This window comes from Rhinatrema bivittatum, chromosome 12 (assembly GCF_901001135.1).
Source record: "Rhinatrema bivittatum chromosome 12, aRhiBiv1.1, whole genome shotgun sequence".
Classification (NCBI taxonomy): Eukaryota; Metazoa; Chordata; class Amphibia; order Gymnophiona; family Rhinatrematidae; genus Rhinatrema; species Rhinatrema bivittatum.
In genome coordinates, this window is record NC_042626.1 from 44,347,743 (window position 1) to 44,365,878 (window position 18,136).

Consider the following 18,136-nt stretch of genomic DNA (forward strand, 5'->3'; position numbering starts at 1 on the left):
GCACCACCTTGTTTCTGGCCTCCTTGCAATCAGCCAGTCTCCTCCCTTTTTAATGCCTACATAACAAAATGAGTGTTTAGAGTTGGATTAATCAAATTGACCTCATTTCTTAATTCATTTCTTTTTCTATTTATTTTAACTTAATTGTCCTCTTTGGAATAAGCTTTATTTGATTTGCTGGTGTGTTAGTTCAGTTTCTACATTTATTTACTGGGTGATGGCTCGCCTGTTCCAGGACTGTACACATTGGCTGCCAAAGTTGAAGAGGAACAGTATGACAAGTCCCAGCTGGTAAGTAAACCTTAAGGTTCAGTTAGACTCTGGCAGCAGGAAGTGTTGCTGCTATAAATCTGCTTTAGGTGATGGCGTAATTAAGAGAGGGTAAGAAGAAACAATGCACTAAGATAAGATAAATGAGGGAAACTTCCTCATTGACCTCTAAAAAAAGAATCCCTTGCACAGCACGTCAGTGACCTTGCAGGCAGAGCCCTGTGGGGCAGATGCAATATTTTGGCACAGAAAGCGGGTGCTGAACAGTCAGTGCCCACTTTCTTAACACGCCCCCAGGCACCCCCCAGGCCATTGTTGGGGTTTCTGGAAGTGGATCCTGAAATTTGGATTCATGTAAAATTTGTTATAGACTGTTGTTTCTTTTAAGTGCTTACAAAAAAACCTTTAAAAAAAATATACTTTTAAGAATGAATGATTGATAAGACCAGGTGGCCTGTATGTTAATTGGGCACACTGACTGGCTTGCTGACACCTCTATTTATTGCATTCCATTATATACTATACTGTAAAACCCTTTTTCTATACAGTATCCAGTTCTCATTGGTTGGCTATTTCTTGTATGTCATTCGGTGTCTCAAGACCCTTTCTTGATCAGCAGGATCTAAAAACGCTAACCTGGTCTTAACTTGTCTTGACTACTGCAAAATTTTGTATCATGGATGCACTTCCAATCTTCTAACAAGGCTTCAAAGGGTACAAAATACTATGGCTAAGTTGATGTTTGGTAAAAAGAAATCTGATCATGTCACCCCATATTGTTTGATCTCCACTGGCTTCCCATCTTGTGTCGTATCCAATTTAAGATCAGATGCCTTATTTTTAAGGCTCCTCATTGGGGTGTTCCTATTTAACCTTTCCAACCTTTTGGATATTTATAAACTAGGTCATATCAGGGTGAGCGTAAGTGAGGAGAGAGAGACGCCCCTGAATGAGAAAGAACACCCTGGGAAAAGACTGATTTGTGCGATTGAGACCCGGTGAAAATCATCTTCATTGAGAGCCGGTGAGAACATCTAGCGATTGGCGAGACCCAGGAGAGAGACGCGTCTGATGTCATCAGCTGGCATCCGCTGTATAAATTCAAGCAGTGGACGGCGCGCGGCTTTGTCCGGCTTAGTCCGGAGAAGGCCTCTCTTTTTCTTTCTTGTTCCCTTTGGATGGTAAAAACTGGTGAATTCTTCCCGATTACTCCACAAGGATTCTATTGGGAGGAAAAGGAAAGTAAAATCTTTCCCAGTATCTCCAATAACACCGAGGGGACCTATGGACAATCACATCGTTAGACGGATTGAATCACCACGAGAGGACATTTAAGGGGAACAGTTTTCTGCATCCCTTAGTCCTGGTGAAGGTCCTTCATTTCCATCACAAACTAAAGCATCAATTTCGGATGGTTTTTTGCAGTTAGAAGTTGGCGGCCCACCTGATGGAGGGGACTGTGCAATTCCTGGAGAGAACCAGCTAAGTGAAACATTATTGAATTTTCAAGTGGGGTTGGCTACAGGGAAATCTAAGAGGCCTGAAATATTTATTTATTTATAGGTTTTTATATACCGACAACCGTTTGCACATCGTGTCGGTTTACAGATAACTTAAAACATTTTGGCAGTGTCATTACATAGAACTTTTTGGCAGTGCCATTACATAGAACAGTAAACGATGCAAACAAGAGAAAAAACATGAACAAATGGAAACTGGATAACTATTTAGAGGGAACGACAGTTCCTCAACCGGGGCGGAAGAGGGAAAAGATGACAGGAGCACATTGTAAAGATAATACAAGAAGCACACTGTGAGGATAATACATCGAGAAAAGTGTAAACAGCTCATGAGGTCATCAGGGAGAAAGTTATTGTGAGAAAAGTCAACAGGGGCACATTGTAAAGGGTGATACAGGGAATGCATTATACACAGCTTAGAGGGTCATCAGGAAGATGGTTGTTGAGGGAAGGGTAGGCCTGTAGGAATAGCCAGGTTTTTAGCTTTTTTTTTTAATTTGGGTGTAGATGTTTCAGAGCGTAGGTCTGGGGGCATAGAGTTCCAAAGGGTAGGGCCGGCCAGGGAAAAGGCTCTGTTCATGGTGGAAATAAGTTTCGTGGATTTGATAGAGAGGGTGCGGAGTGTCCCTTGGAGGGCAGTGCGAGTAGGTCTAGTGGATGTGCGGATAAGCAGTGGGGGGTTGATCCAGTCCGTGTTTTCATTGATGATGCTTTTATGAATAAGGGAGAGAACTTTGAAAAGGATACGAGACTGTATTGGTAGCCAGTGAAGATCGATAAGGGTGGGTGTGATATGGTCATGTTTTCTGGCGTTAGTAAGGATACATGCTGAAGCGTTCTGTAGGAGTTGCAAAGGTTTAATGTGTGTAGCAGGGAGACCAAGGAAGAGTGCATTACAATAGTCTATTTTGGAAAAGATAATAGACTGTAGTACTGTGCGAAAGTCAGTGAAGAATAAGAGAGGCCGGAGTTTTTTGATAGTTTGGCCTATAGATCCCCCTGATAACATAACCCTAAAAGATATATGGAAACTGATGGCTACTCTTAATAATAATGTAACCCAAATGAATGATTCACTGTCAGGAATTGTAAATGTTAATAAATTACAGATAGAAGAACAAAGGAAGGAAGTAACTAGTTTGAAGGATAATATGAGTAAAGTAACAACTAAAGTTAAATTGTTAGAAAATACTGGGATAGCCCAGATTAAAGATAGTCTCTCTATTCGTAGAGAACTAGAGAATATAGAAAATATGATGAGATATAGAAATTTACGATTAGTTAATTTTCCGCAAATTAGGCTTTTATCACCTAGTGAAATGTTAAAAAAAATATTTCAAGGAAATTTTTCAATATGCTGAGACAGAGATACCTGTTTTTTCAAAGGTCTTCTACTTCTCCAAGAAATATGGAGTGGTGGAAGAGGAAAATCCAGATATTTCAACTATAGGTGTTTCCACATTCCTTGAGGAGTCAATTGACATTATACAAAGAAGAGCTACCTTATTTGTTTCTCTGTTATTGGAAGCTGACAAAGATAGAGTGTTTAGGGACTTCCTTAAACACAGAGATATGAATTTTTGTGGTCAAAAGATATTAATGTTTCCTGACATGTCTTGAGCCACTCAGGCTAAAAGGAGATACTTTCTCTCTCTAAAAGTCAAAGTGCTAGCCCTTGGGGCAACCTTTTTTTTTAAATATCCATCTATTTGCATTATTTCTTTTAGAGGGAAGAAATATAGTTTTATTGACCCTCTACATTTGGAGACTTTTTTGTTAGATAAAAGTCTCGAGTCTCAACCTGGTCCTTAATACGTCCAAAACAGAACTCCTGGTTATCTCCCCTAACGATAACAACCCCCTCGCCAACAATGCAATTATTCCACTAGCAAGCCAGGTCAGAGATCTTGGGGCCACCCTCGACTCTAGAATGAATTTCAAAAAGTTCATTAACGCCACAACCAAAGAATGCTTCTTTAAGCTACAGGTCCTGAAGCAGCTAAGACCGCTCTTACACTTCCAGGATTTCTGTTCAGTGCTTCAAGCCATACTGTTTTCAAAGATCGACTATTGTAACGCTCTGCTACTCGGTCTCCCCACCTCTTCTACTAAACCTCTACAGATGCTGCAAAACGCAGCGGCCAGGATCCTTACAAACACACATCGTAAGGACCACATCACACCAATCCTAAAAATCCTACACTGGCTACCCATCCAATTTAGAATAATCTTCAAGGCTCTCACCATCATCCACAAATCCGTCCACCAGCAATCCACACTCCAACTCGCCATCCCTCTCGAACTACATACTTCCGATAGGCCGATCAGAACCGCCTACAAAGGTTCGCTCAAGGCCCCCCCCCAACAAATCCTCGGGCCACAACTCTATTCACAAGCGAGCACTTTCGACAGCAGGTCCGCTCCATTGGAATTCGCTTCCCCCAGATATACGCCAGGGACAATGCCATCTCTCCTTCAGAAAGAAACTGAAAACCTGGCTGTTCACACAAGCTTACCGTTGAAGGAATCCTCTATCAACCAACATTGACTCTCACCCTTCGACCTCTTCCCTAATCCCTCCCCCCTCCCCTCTCCAGTCCCGTCCCTGCCCTATCCCCCCCCCCCCCCCCGGCTCACCTTCCCATGTCTCCTCCTCCCACAGGATATATTATGTTAATAATCTCCTTAGGATAAATCTCTGTTTATGCCTCGCTACTATATTGTTTTTCGTTATTTTATCACTCTCCAGTTATCGTGTTAAAAATCTTTCCTGTCTTCCATCTCCCATGTTCTCGCTCCCTGTTTAATGTAACTTTACCTTCTACTTAATTGTTAATTGGTTTCCCCCTGTTCTATTGTAAACCGGTACGATAAGACCTCGTCTTGAGAATCGGTATAGTAAAAGAATTTAAATAAAATAAATAAAATAAAGATACCACTGGAAGAAATAATATAGGCCAGTAGAAAAATCTTCTCTCTCTCTCCGAACTGTATATTTTGATTATTATTACATTTGTTTAAATTTAGCTCCCCCCCCCCCCCCGTTATAGGATATGTAATAGAGAAATTATTTTCTTTTATGTAACTATTTGTATTAGGTTATATTTCTGTATTACTTATTTTGAAATTTTGTTTAAAAGTTTTAAATGAAAATTCAATAAATAAATTAAAAAAAAAAAAAAACTAGGTCATACCCTACATTCCTCTCAACAGAAACTGCCTCCTCAAAGGATATTAGACTTAAAATAAAATTATCTTCCTCTCTTATTGCACCTGAAGTAGGATTAAGTTTAGTAGGGCCTCAAGAACTAGTTATTCTCCCGAATTTTTGAAGATAAAATCTGAAATTTTTTATAGTTATTTTCATATTTTTTGTTATTTTTTATTTTGCTATAGCTTTCATTTTTATTAGTGTTATTTTATTTGTATATTATTTATTTTCTTATTTGTATTAAACATTGTTTGTACATTGCTTTAATTTACTTGAGTTCAGAAAGGCCACTAATCAAGATAAACTAAGAAAGCATTCTTTAGATCGAGACAGCATAGCCAGTCCCCTTGTTGAATTAAAGGGGATTAAGGTGTCTAGGGAAACCATTTTGAACTTTCCTTTTTTTATGAATTTGTTCAAAGCCCTTAGGTCTAAGATAGGATGGCATCTTCCTGTTTTCTTTGGAATCAGGAAATACTTGGAGCAAAATCCCAGCCCTCTTTGTCTTGGCACGGCCTCAACTGCATTGGCCATTAAGAGGGCAGAGAGTTCCATTCAAGACTGTTCCTGATGCAATGAGTAACCCCAACTGGGGTCTGGGTACTGATTTGGCAGAATACCCAATAGGTTCAATCTGTATCCTCTTATGATGCTGAGGACACACACATCTGAAGTTACTCTGGGCCACCAACTTACTAAAACTGTAGCTTCCCTTTGACCAGAAGATCATCTAGCATGGGTACCAAGATACTGGCTACGTTCCAGGTTTGACTGGATTAGATGCCCTCTGCTGCTTTGGGTCTGCTGTGTACAGGACTGAGGGGGCAGAGGATAGCACCTTCTCAGCTAGAATAAGTGCCTCCTGTGTCTTGGCTTCAGATACCTCCTGGAGAAAGAGGCCAGGTCTTGTGTGCCGAGGAGAGCTGCTGGAGCATTGTAAATTGATCCCTGATCTGTGCGACCACTCCTTCACCCTTTCTTTGAAGAGATTCTTTCCTATACACAACATATCAGCAAGTCCTTGTTGCACTTCCAGATGGAAATCTGAAGCCTGCAGCCAGCTCAGTCTGCAGGCTCCAATACCTACGGCAAAGACTTTTGATGCCATCTAAAAAAAAAATCTAAGGTTGAGCAGACCATGTGTTTTCCACACTCTGATCCTTTCTCCACTATTTATTTAAGAGTTTTTATATACCGTCATTAAGTTATTCACCATCATAACGGTTTACAATAGGGCACCAGTAAAACATATGGGTTGTACATTACATAGGTGGTGCCAATAGTATTCTGTAACAATAAGGCGTCTATTAGGGGGATTAAGTGTATCATAGCAATATGTCCTGAAGGTCGCCTACAGTTAAAAAAAAATGTGACTAGTGACTGGAGGGTATCTTGCTTTTTCTGAGAAAATTGCTCAGTCAATTGGTTAGCCATTATATAGACTAATTTCTTGCTCATTGTTCTATTTTCTGCTGTATTTCCTATGTTGCATGATTTGAAATCTCTGGGGTAGATTTTATAAATTTACGCAAGCGCGTACTTTTGTTTGCACACCAGGTGCGAACAAAAGAACACTGGATTTTATAAGATACGCGCGTAACCGCGCGTATCTTATAAAATCCGGGGTCGGCGCGCGCGCGCAAGGGGGTGCACATTTGTGCAACCGGCGCGCACTGCCTGTTCCCTCCGAGGCCGCTCCGAAATCAGAGCGGCCTCGGAGGGAACTTTCTTTCCCCCCCCCCCCGCACCTTCCCTTCCCTTACCTAACCCACCCCCCCTACCTTTGTTGGCAGATTTACGCCTGCTTTCAGCAGGCGTAAATCTGCACACGCCATCACCCGACCCGGGGGCTGGTCCGGAGGCCTCGACCATGCCCCCAGGCCAGCACCACGCCCCCCGGTCCCGCCCCAAACCGCCCCGACACGCCCCTTTTACAAAGCCCCGGCGCGCGAGTGCCCTGTGCGCATAAATCCAGCCAGATTTACGCGCGCAGGGCTTTTAAAATCCGGCCCTCTATGTATGTAATCTAGCTAGTGTTTTTAGAATCCTTGCTAATGTGTATTTAAATAACTGTTGATTAAGTTAAAAAAAAAAGAAAAAAAGCTGGTAGCCTTTGGGTCTGGTGACTCACAGAGTACTGCAGGGGTTCATTAAGAACTATTATAAAGAAATAAAAGAAATTGTTCACGTGCCTCCCCAGAGAACACATACCTGAGCTTGTGACCAGCGAAGATGAATTTTTAATTTGTTAGCCATTATATAGACTGATTTCTTGCTGACATTGTTCTATTTTCTGCAGTATTTCCTATGTTGCATGATTTGAAATCTCTATGTATGTAATCTAGCTAGTGGTTTTAGAATCCTTGCTAGTGTGCATTTAAATAACTGTTGATTAAGCTAAAAAAAGAAAAGGCTGGTTGTATATCCCCCCCCACTCCCACAGAGAGTCAGACCTCCAGGATTCAGAAACCCAGGAATAATTGGATTGCAGTGGGCTCTGGCAGAATAAGGCCTGTGATGAAGGGACATCCACTGTCCCCACTTTTAACCTTACATAATGCAATTTCTGCATTGGAAAATGAAGAATCCCCAGCAATACATTATGAAGTGATGTCTGAAAGGGAAGCAGTTACCCAATGCACCCAGAAAACCTTCAGCATGATCAAATGTCAAAAGAAAGTTTCTTCAGCTGGGAGACTCAGTCATCAGAGGAACCAATTTGGGAAACCATTTTGATGGGGGACACAGCTATTAAATGCCTTCCAGGATGCTCAGCAAGTAGAACTACCAACCAGATAGTCAATGCAATTGCAGAAGAAAATAGATACTCAGATATCAATGTTATCATCCATCTTCCTAGAAATGGTATCGTTGAGGTAAAGAAAGGTTTACAAAATCTAGGGGAAAGGATTAGACACATTGAAGGCTATTGCCTTTTCAAAAGCATTACCTGTTCATGGAAACAGAAAGGAAAGGCTATGCCATATAGATAATTTCAATTTCCTAGCTCAAGGGGTTTTGGATACATTGGAGGCTGGGGCTGTGTATAGAGCAATAAAAGAGTACATGGTAAGGATGGCCTATATTTGTCTGTGGCAGGAAAGACAATGCTCAGCAAAAAAATTCAGATCATACATTATCAAGCACTTAAACTAGGAATCGGGGATGACAGGAGGTGGCCAGTGAAACTGGTATCACCCCCCAAGCAATACAGGAAGTGCTAAGAGAAAGTTCAAAACTTATCTTGTAGCTCTAGATATGTAGAATGCACAGGAACTAGCCAGAAACTGTAGCACTGTCACTGATGGGGCAGCGTTTCCAATGGTTATATCTTCATCAGGGGTCAAAGTTACTGTGCAGTGCTAAACAGATATAAATGGTCAACTTGCTTCAGAGCACGTACTCTTAAATGAATTAAAAAACGAGCTACAAGATAAGTTTTGACTCACTTTGTTCTCAGTCGTCAAAAAAGAATTAAGTACATAAAACATTTTTCAAAAAAATATGTAACACTTGTGACATGGTGGTAAATTCATTATGGACCAAGGATTATATATACAATGTAGAACATTATATATGCAGTGTAGAACATAAAGCTTGAGATACTGTATTCAGTGGTGCAGTCTAGATGCTTTTGTATGAGGCCCATTAACATAAAGTGCCTCAATATATATTGAATACACCATAGTGTTTGCATTGCTGTTTTGAGTGAAATTTTGGCATTTTTAAGTGTTAGTTCTTTTTCAGTCTCTGGGTTCTCATTTTTTTGGGTTGGTTTTTTTTTTTTTTGTTTTTTTTAAACAGAGCTGCAACATTGCTGTCCACTTTGATGGCAGGGGGGGAAAAGGGGAATTGGATTCAGACAACAACCAACAAGGGCTCCGACTTTTACTGTCTGGGGTACTGATAAGCATAGAGGTAGCTGCACAGAGAGGCAGTTACTAATCTTAACAGACGGCATGGGGATCACTACCCTTAACCAATAAGCCTTGATGGTTTTGACACAACTGCAACACTGCTCTCTGCTTTGATGGGGAAGGGGGGGCGGAGGGAGGGTGAAAAGGAATTGGATTCAGTTGACAACCATCATGGTCCCTGATTTTTACATCTGCGGACATCAGGGAAAAAGCACAGGACTGCTTCTACGGCCAAGTCCCTAAGCAAAGCACATCAAGCAACACTGTCTGAATTTTCAGGTAGTACTGACTGGACACTGAAAATCTGGTTTTTGCATGAGATTCCTCCTCTTTCCCACAGCTTCCTGGTCGTAGGGAGCTGTGCTGTGTCCCCACCCTCTTGCTTCTTTTCCTGTGTTGTAATTGGATGGGATGGGGAGAGAAGGCGGGGCACAGCACAGCCCTCAGTTCCCAGGGGCTCCAAAGATCTCTGCCGCAATGCCCTCTGGGTTCCCTCCCTCTCCTTCACTGAGGGCTGGGCCAGGACCCAAGAGAGGGGCTGCAGCAAGCCAGTCGAGGGAACAGAGAAGAAAAAGGTGGAGAAAGAGACAGTCAGAGTCACAAGGTGGGGAAAGAGGAGAGACAGAAGGGACACATAAAAAAGGGGTAGGAAAGGACGATAGACACAAGAGGAGCAAGGGAGGAAAGAGACACAGAGGAGCTATGGAAGGAAGGTCAAAGTGAAGGGGAGAGGCGCAATGGGAGCATGAGGGAAGGAGGAAGACAGATGGGGAAAGGGAAGAAAGACAAAGGAGGCACAAAGGAGACAAGGACTCATGAGGAAAAGAGATAAAGAAGGCGGCACTAGGAAGGAGTGGGAGACAGGAGGGAAGAAGAAGGAGCAGAGAAAGATGAGCAAGGGGAGGGAGGGGGCTAGAGACAAGAAGGCAGCACAAGAAGTGCACAGAGGTGGGGGAGGGCATATTGAGAGACAGGTAGCACAAGGGAGACACAGATGAAAGGCTGGGAAGGTTTTAAGGAAAGGAAGAGCGAACCACCTGTGTCTGAGAGGAGGCTGTGTGTTTGGGAGTGTGCATGTGTATGAGAGAGGAAATTGTGTGTTTGGGAGTGTGTGTGTATGAAAGAGGTGGCTGTTTAAGAGTGTGCGTGTATATGAGAGAGGAAGTTGTGAGCTTAGGAGTGTGTGTGTTTGGGAGGGGAAGTTGTGTGTGTTTATGGGGAAGTATGGAGGTGGGTGTGTATTAGAAAGGCTTTAGTTGTGAAAGAGAGCAAAACTGCATGAGAGAGGCTGCAGTTGATATCTTTATGAGGTTAGTTGAAATACCATTTTATAAAACAAAATATATTGAGGGGGTTGGTTCAAAGCCAAATAATGAGTAAATAGGCAGCTGACAGTAGATGGTAACCTTCCTCCCCCCTCCCCTCCCAAATCATGAAGTTTAGTGGGGAGTCCAGTTATGGTCCATGGAAAAGTTGGCCACCCTAACAGTAACATGGGGGTAACCCGCACAGAGCGGCAGTTACTACCATAAGAAGCTTGCTGGGCAGACTGGATGTACCATTTGGTCTTTTTCTGCCATCATTACTAAGTTATTATGACCACAAACGTTTTTTTAGTGCATGAGAAAAGAAAATGTATGCTTAAGTTCATCATAAATATATATTTTTTTTCACTCAAGTCTTATTACATCAGGGTCTAGGTGAGGAAAACTTGCCATCATCTGCGTAGCTGAAGGTTGACAACTGTCTTTACACCTCCACACTGTTCTCTCCCCAGCATGCAAACATACTCGCCTCAAATGACATCATTGTGCTACATCCCAGATGATTTTGTTTTTCCCATCACATAAATTCCACAGTCCTAGCTAATGCTGAATTATAGGATTATCAGTCATTTTCTTTGTTCTAATATTTACTGAATTTCTTGATAAAATGTGTGTCTGTTTCTGAGGGAGTGGAGGTTAGTCCCTATAAAAGCTGCTGCTTTTTAAGCAAATTAAGGCTGATTTATATTTTCCAAGAAACAAACAAAGCTAGTTTGGGTCAGATAAGCTTCAAGATAAGGCAAAAGGCTAAAGCTGAAGATTTATAGTTCTTCTGAGACACAAAGAGTGAATGATTCATATCATGGCACAACTTCAATGAAAGCAAAGTATAAAAGGAGGACAAGTAAAATAGTTTTTGTTATAGAACAGGATCCCTTTTAATCGTGCACAAGGAGGACGGATGGAACCAGCGTTATAATCATTTGGGGGCTGGAACGGCAGGGAGTAAAAGTGTACAACAGAATTTAGCAATGGGGTCAGATATTTTCAATTAACCTGACCCCCTTAGGAGCCCAATACAAACAAGAATTAAAAGAGCAAGTATCAAAAGCATTTCAAGGTGAGCAGGAGAAAGGAGAGATGCAAAGCAAGACTTGTGCACCCCTGAAGGGATGAGCAGGAACTGGCCCTGGGCCTACCGGTTGGCAACACTACATGGCAGGAGGCCCAAGCATGCAGGTATTAATTACCTCCAGCTCCCAACTGATATTAGACAATGTGATTCCTTAAAGAGGTTTAGGAAACAAAACTTTTCTTTTTAATTTAGCTTATTTTAGATCATTATTATTTTATACTGAGATATTTTGCTCTTTTTTTTTTTTTTTTACTTTGTTTACTTTTAATATTAACTGAATTTTATATTTAATAGTCGTTTTAAAGTCTGTATGGTTTTGTATTTGCTTATAATGATGTATGTTATTTTGTTCATCACCTAGGCCGTTTGTGTTAGGCAGATTCACAAATTTTAATGAATGTAAATGCAACTGGTGCCACTTTCCTCTTTGGTACAAAGAGACAGTGTCAGCTATTGTAGATATCTTGAACTCGCTCCTATCCAGCCGCCTTCCCCCAATACTCCCATGCCCCAACTGGAGCAAAACTTCACAGCATGAGAGAGGCCAAAGAATGGATTCTGCCCATAAACCCTACTCATTTGGAGAATGACAAGAAACTTACAATTTTCACAGATTTATAACTTTTGTTTTTGGTGATTGGGTATGATTTTGTGTTCCATTCATTAAAACTACTTCCTTTGAGAGCGGATGTCATCACCGGGCAAGATGGCCGCCTAAACCCAGAGCCCACGTCCCGACCCTGACGATCGGGTAACATCTGCTGTCCTTAGCCCGCGGCGAGACCCACAAAATAGAGCAATCAAGCACTCAGCCTGCCTGGTATGTCTACCTTAAAAAAAAAAAAAAAGGGAACGATTTAAAACGTTTTTCATTCGCCGCAACAGCGGCTGAACTAGAAGCAGGGCAGGGAGACAAGATGGCGCTTCGGCCCGGAGCACAGTCGGGGGTGGAGGAGGAGACAGGCTCTGAGCAGGAAGAACAAGGAGGCTGCGAGCCGCCCTCCCGCTCCGAATTTCAGACGTGGTTCAGGGTGCCGCGAAGTGACGTGGCACAATACAGGCAGGAGTCGGGGGAAGTGCTTGCAGGCATGAGGAGTGAGCTGTCTGATCTGGCACACCGCGTGGAAGAGACGGAGGAGGGGCTGGAGGAGCAACAAGCAGACACCACTAAGTTAAAAGAAGAGAATCAGAAATTAAGAGAGATCCAGGAAGAATTGTCCTTGCAAATGGAGGACATTGAAAACAGGGCAAGGAGAGTGAATCAGTGATCTGGCATAATCGATTACCCCAATTTCAAAAAGTATGGGAACCATATATCCAGGGCAAGAAAGCATCCTCATAATATATGGATGCTATAGTCCTCAGGCTGCCAACATACAAGTTGGCTGTCCAAAGAGTCGACATACATCTTACCCTGATGGTCAGCATTAAAGGATAAGGGGAATGGGTGGGAAGGGAGGAAAGGGGGGGCCAGAGGATGACATATGTGGAGGGATGTTAGACGGTGATTGGGAGGAAGAATGAAGATTACGAAAGAACACCTGTAGCAGATGTACTGTGATTTTATATCTCTTGTTAAACTGTTTATTGTACCAGTTCTTATCACTACACTCTGTATCATTAAGTTTTGTGTACAATCCAATAAAATATTAATTAAAAAAAAAAAAAAAAAAAAAAGACTTCCTTCGAGCCTTAAAAAAAAAAAAAAAATTGGACAGAAAATCCATTCACAAACCAGAAACACAGCCTCACCATCAGCTTAGCATTTTTTCCTCCTTAATGTTCTGTCTTTCAGGCATCATGGCCCATCCCACAATCATGAGCACAAGGGACAGAGGCTTAGAGCAAATCTCCCCATCACAGATTCGTGCTATAAAATCAGTGTCATGGGTTTGAAAGGGTACTGGTTAGATGATGCAAATGTTGAATGGATGGATACTGCAGGTAGAGAGAGACATGCAAAGATGGACAAAATATCATACATATACATAATGTAAATATGCTCACACAAACCACAATCATTATTTTATCTTTTTTTTTTTTTTTTTACTACTGTTACAGTCTGATTAGAATAAAACAGCACCATTCAGTAATGAGTGAGTGCCCAGCAGCAGTCCTCATACTGGGACCCATTCGATAAGGCGCGAGTGGCCACAAGCAGTCTTATGCGCTGGGAGGTCCATTCAATTGTGAGTGAGCGTGAGCAATCAGGCTTGTGCTGCAAAACCCTTACCTGCATGTGAATGCCATGAGAAGCCCAAACTCTGGCAGCAGCCTGCGTCTAACCTACAGTTACTACCTGATACTGGAGCTCCAGGTAAGACAGGGGTCACTGGTCCAACAGCATTCTTGAAGGATTATTAGCAGTTATCAGTGACTAACAGTCTGCTGCATTAGCATTATCCTTGTCCTCATCTTCTCTAACAACAGGCTGCTCTGGGACAGCATGAGAGTATTTGCAAGTATTTATAGTCTTAGCCACTTGTCAGGTGCTCAAGCAGATTCCCAGAATTTTTTCTCTGATCCTCACTTGCCCCAGTTTTCCCCTGACATGACTCACTAGTCAAGCTCTCTTCTGTTAGCCTTATTCCCAGCACCCTTCTTTATCGGATTTTTACATTATTTAACACATATTCAGTTAATTTTTTTTTTTTTTCTTTTTAGAATAAAGTTGATTTTTTTTTTTTTTTACCATAGCTAGGCATTTTGTTTATCAAAAAATGTCCTCTTTCCTTCAAAAACATGAATCGGAAGTTTATTGTGTTTTACAATACCTAGCCTAGTGTCCCACTGGGAGGCAGCAAGAAGAGTGCTTACAAAGTCCATCTTTGCATAATGAAAACAAGTACTTGTTTTGTCTTTCTGCTTGCTCCTTTGGATTTCCAACGTAATGGGAACCAGAGTTGGGATCTGGCACCATGAGCTTTCATTCACAGCTACCTGGATGTTTTCCCCCCACTGTTTTCCTCGTCTAACCCAGCCACCTGTAGTGACAGAGGCCATGGTCTTTCACTCCCTCTGGACCTGGTACATGTGCACCTTAAATCCATTCAGTGGGTATCAATGTGGACCTCAAAATCAATTCTGTCTTTTCTGTACAGCAATTCTGGGTACTGCCACTGAGCTGCTGGGCTGGCCAAAAACAAGTATTTTAAGTGCAAGGAAGACTTTCTGTGGAGCTTGCAGACAGACCCAAGAAAATGCTCCATGGAGTCTCTCCTTGGAAATTCAGGCAGCTCTATCAAAGAGGATACGTTGTACTCACATGCTTCTAAGTGCAAAAGTACCTGCATAGAAACAAAACAGAAACACAGACACATGACGGCAGAAAAAGACCATATGGCCCATCCAGTCCGCATACTTTCAGCTGTGTGCACAAGGTCAAATCTAAACTGTCTGGCTGTGGCATGATTGACGCAGCCTCACAGGTGAACCTGCAAGGCCCATAGTGAAAGCTGGCAAACCCATTCAAGCTACGACAAGGGTAAGCTTCACCTATACCAACCCCATTCCCCGCAGATTGAGCCCCTGGGTTTGGGGTCCAGCAGGACTTAGGTGAAAGTCCCGGACAGCAGGCAGGTGAAGTCAGGGCAGGCAGCAGTGGCAAATCCAGGCATGGGTCAGGGCTGACAGAGATCAGACTTCAAGGTCCAAGCAATGGTCAAGAGCTTGCACAGTTCAGGCAATGTCAAGGTCCAGGCAATGGTCAGAACACAGGAAAGCAGTTTGAGGAAGAGGCTAGGTAGGAGCTGGCAGGGGAAGGCAGGGCGGAAAGAATGAGGCAAGGCAAGCTGGACAAGATGAGGCAAGGCAGGCTGGACGAGCAACATGCACTACAAGGCAGGAGGACCTGTTGCTGAGGTGCCGATGGGAAGCATGGCTGGGGTTTAAGTACCCACTTGCGCCGATGTCATCAGGGAATCGCCGTAGTTCTGGTTTGCGCCACGGAACCTTTAAATGTGCTGAGGTGTCTGCACGTACGGGGAAGCATGGTGGTGTCCAGGCTGGCAGGACAGCAGCATCCCAGCTGCATGGCAAGCTCCTGCTATTCAGGCTGAGTGGGACATTTCAATTGTTTGTCCCATGAGGGGACAATTATGACAGTAGCCCTCCCCCTCTAAGCCCCTCCCTAGGTATCTAGGCTTAGGCTTCTGTGGAAAGAGCCAATAGAATTCCCTGATGAGATTGGGGGGGGGGGGGGAGAGGAGGGACCTTGAACATTAGAAGCAGGTTCCCAAGTGTTTTCTTCTGGGCCAAACCCTTTCCACAAGATAAGGTAGTACAATTCACCTCTGGTTGTGCTTAGAGTTCAGGATGGTTTGAACCTCATATTCTGCATCTTCTGAAGCCACATGAGTAGGCTCAGGGATGGGCCGAGATGGCCCTGGCAAGAGCAATGGTTTAAGCAGAGATACATAAAAGGTGTTGCATATCTTGAACACAGGAGGTTAGCTTCGGTTTGTTAACTAACAGGGCTCTATTTGTTGAATGACTAGAAAAGGTCTGATAAATCATGGTGGAAACTTCAAGGTGCTCAACCAGATTGTCACCAAGTTTATAGTGTGGCACAGAGCAGAGTCTTTTATCAGTCTGTTCTTTGTACTTTTCCGCCACCAGGCCCTGCAATGGGAAACAAGCATCATCGCAAGGCTGGCATCACCAAAGGCTGGGGAGTTAAACTCCAGCCTCGCTCCCAGAACCCGCCTCAGCAACAGATCTCTCACCGTGCCTACAGTGTGTGTTGCTTTTGCTCCTATGCTTGTCTTGCTTCTCCCTGCCGTGCCTCGCCTTCCCTTGCCATGCTGTCTTGTGCCTTCTGCCTCCCTTTGCTTTGACCTGGTCCACCCTTATCTTGGTCCTCCTTGTCCATCCTGTCTTTTTCTTGTCTGGTATTGACCTCTGCCATATACCTGGACCACTCTCCTGCCTACCACCTGGTATTGACCTCTGCTATAGACCCTGATCACTCTTTGATCGATGCCTGCCCCGAGTCCTGGCCTATGTCTCCATCTGCTGGTGGGGGTGGGAACATAACTCACTTATATTTGGACTTGTCTGGCATGAATGATAAGGAAGGGGCAATAATTAAATCCTGTTTTCACATGGGTAAATATAAATACAAAAATATTTTATTGTCCCCATATGACATTTGATAAAAGTCAGTTTTGTTTTCAGTTTCTTTCAATGTCCTTTCTTTACATTTCTTCAGATAAGGTCATTTTCCTCTACAGCTGGGTTGAGAACAAACATAATTAGAGCATCCACAAAGATGTGAAATATCCTGTTTGCTGCATCATTAACTAAAGGTGCCACTGGTAATAGTTATTAAGCAATTAGAGGCTAATTTGTAAAGGGATTTATCTAGATAATAACATTGTTACCTAGCTAGTCTGACCTCGTCAAATCCTGTCCCCTTCAGCGCAGCTAAAAGTACATGCAAACTTTCGCAATGCACGTATGTTTAACTGGATTAAACAGGCATTGTACAGGAAGGTGTTAGGTGTTTAGGTAAACAAAGCATGATATTTTAATTTTTAAATGTTATTTTGCCGCTGTTCCACCGCCCAAGGAAATAGTAGATGTGGTATCTTGTACGCAATTTTCAAAGTGTCACGGTTCTGCCTGCTTACACTGCCTCCTTGCCAGCGAGCCTTGCTCACAGTTGCTCTGGCCACCTCCTCGGCATTCACATGACACAGTAGCTTCAACCCTAATTAACCCAGTCTGTTCATTCTCTCCATTCCTCCTAATCAAGTTACCTCAGCTTCTTGACCTGGCCATCCTTGGCTTCCTACCTTGCTCTGTGGCCTTTCAAGCCTCCCTGCTTTGCTCCATGGCCTCTTCTGCCTTGCTCAGTGGCCTCCTGGGCCTCCCTATCCTGCCTTGTGGCCTTCGGGCCTTCTAGGTTCGCTTAGCCAGCCTTATGCCCTGTTTGGGCCTTCTTGTTTATTGTTGCCTGTTCTAGTCCTGTCCTTGTCTAGTCTTGTCTTGTCCTGCCTGGTCCAGTTCCATCCCTTATCTGTTTGCCAGGCCTTGCCCTTTTTCTCTGGTCTCAGAATTCCCTTGATCCCAGTCCGTGGCTTCAGGCCTGTCTGACTATATTCTTTCCTGCCTCAGTCCCAGCCAGTGCCATGTCCCAACGCCAGCCATGCTCCTAGACTCAGCCTATCCAGTTCCAGCTAAGTCCTGCTGGCTACCAAAACCCAAGGGCTGAACCGGGGGGGGGGGGGGGGGGGCTGGTATAGGCAGAAGACCCAGTCTGGCACTGCCCCCGAATTTGGCCCTAATCCTGCGGGGGGGGGGGGGGGGGGGGGGGGGGGGGGGGGAATCCCAGCACAGCCTGCCTGCCCCATGACATAAAGTGAATCAATACCTACTATTTCCCTTTGAAAACGGACTACAAGGTGTGAGTGTACAAAAGCATACGTATACTTTGCAATAAAGCAGGCTATTAAAATGTGCTCCTTCAAAGTGTGCCTTGCAAAGCCCTACCCATTTTGTGTTTCAAAGTGGAATAAAAAATTTATACCCGCCCCTACTTAGCAGAGGACACGTATATAAAAGTGTGGTTGAAAGCCCTCAAAGGCCCTACAGCTTGCAAGCTTTTTGAGCTGCAGAATAAATTATGCAAATGGAGTGCTCTGCCTCCATTGTGTACAAATCTATCTCATGATATTCACTGTGGATATGCTGAAAACCCGGGTGACTCCCCACTTTGACGTAGTTTAAGTTACCAGGCTAAGGGAGGGGCAATTATCCATAGAAGAAAGTATTACAATAAATCCTTGTGGGTTTGCTTGCTTTGAAAGGGGGGTAAG

The 18,136-nt window shown here is 43.4% G+C and overlaps 1 protein-coding gene across 1 annotated transcript in view; it reads right to left on the reverse strand.

Moving 5' to 3' along the window:
* ST3GAL4 (ST3 beta-galactoside alpha-2,3-sialyltransferase 4) overlaps nt 1-18,136 on the reverse strand; it is a 252,299-nt gene that overhangs the window by 77,441 nt on the left and 156,722 nt on the right. The window lies entirely within an intron of this gene.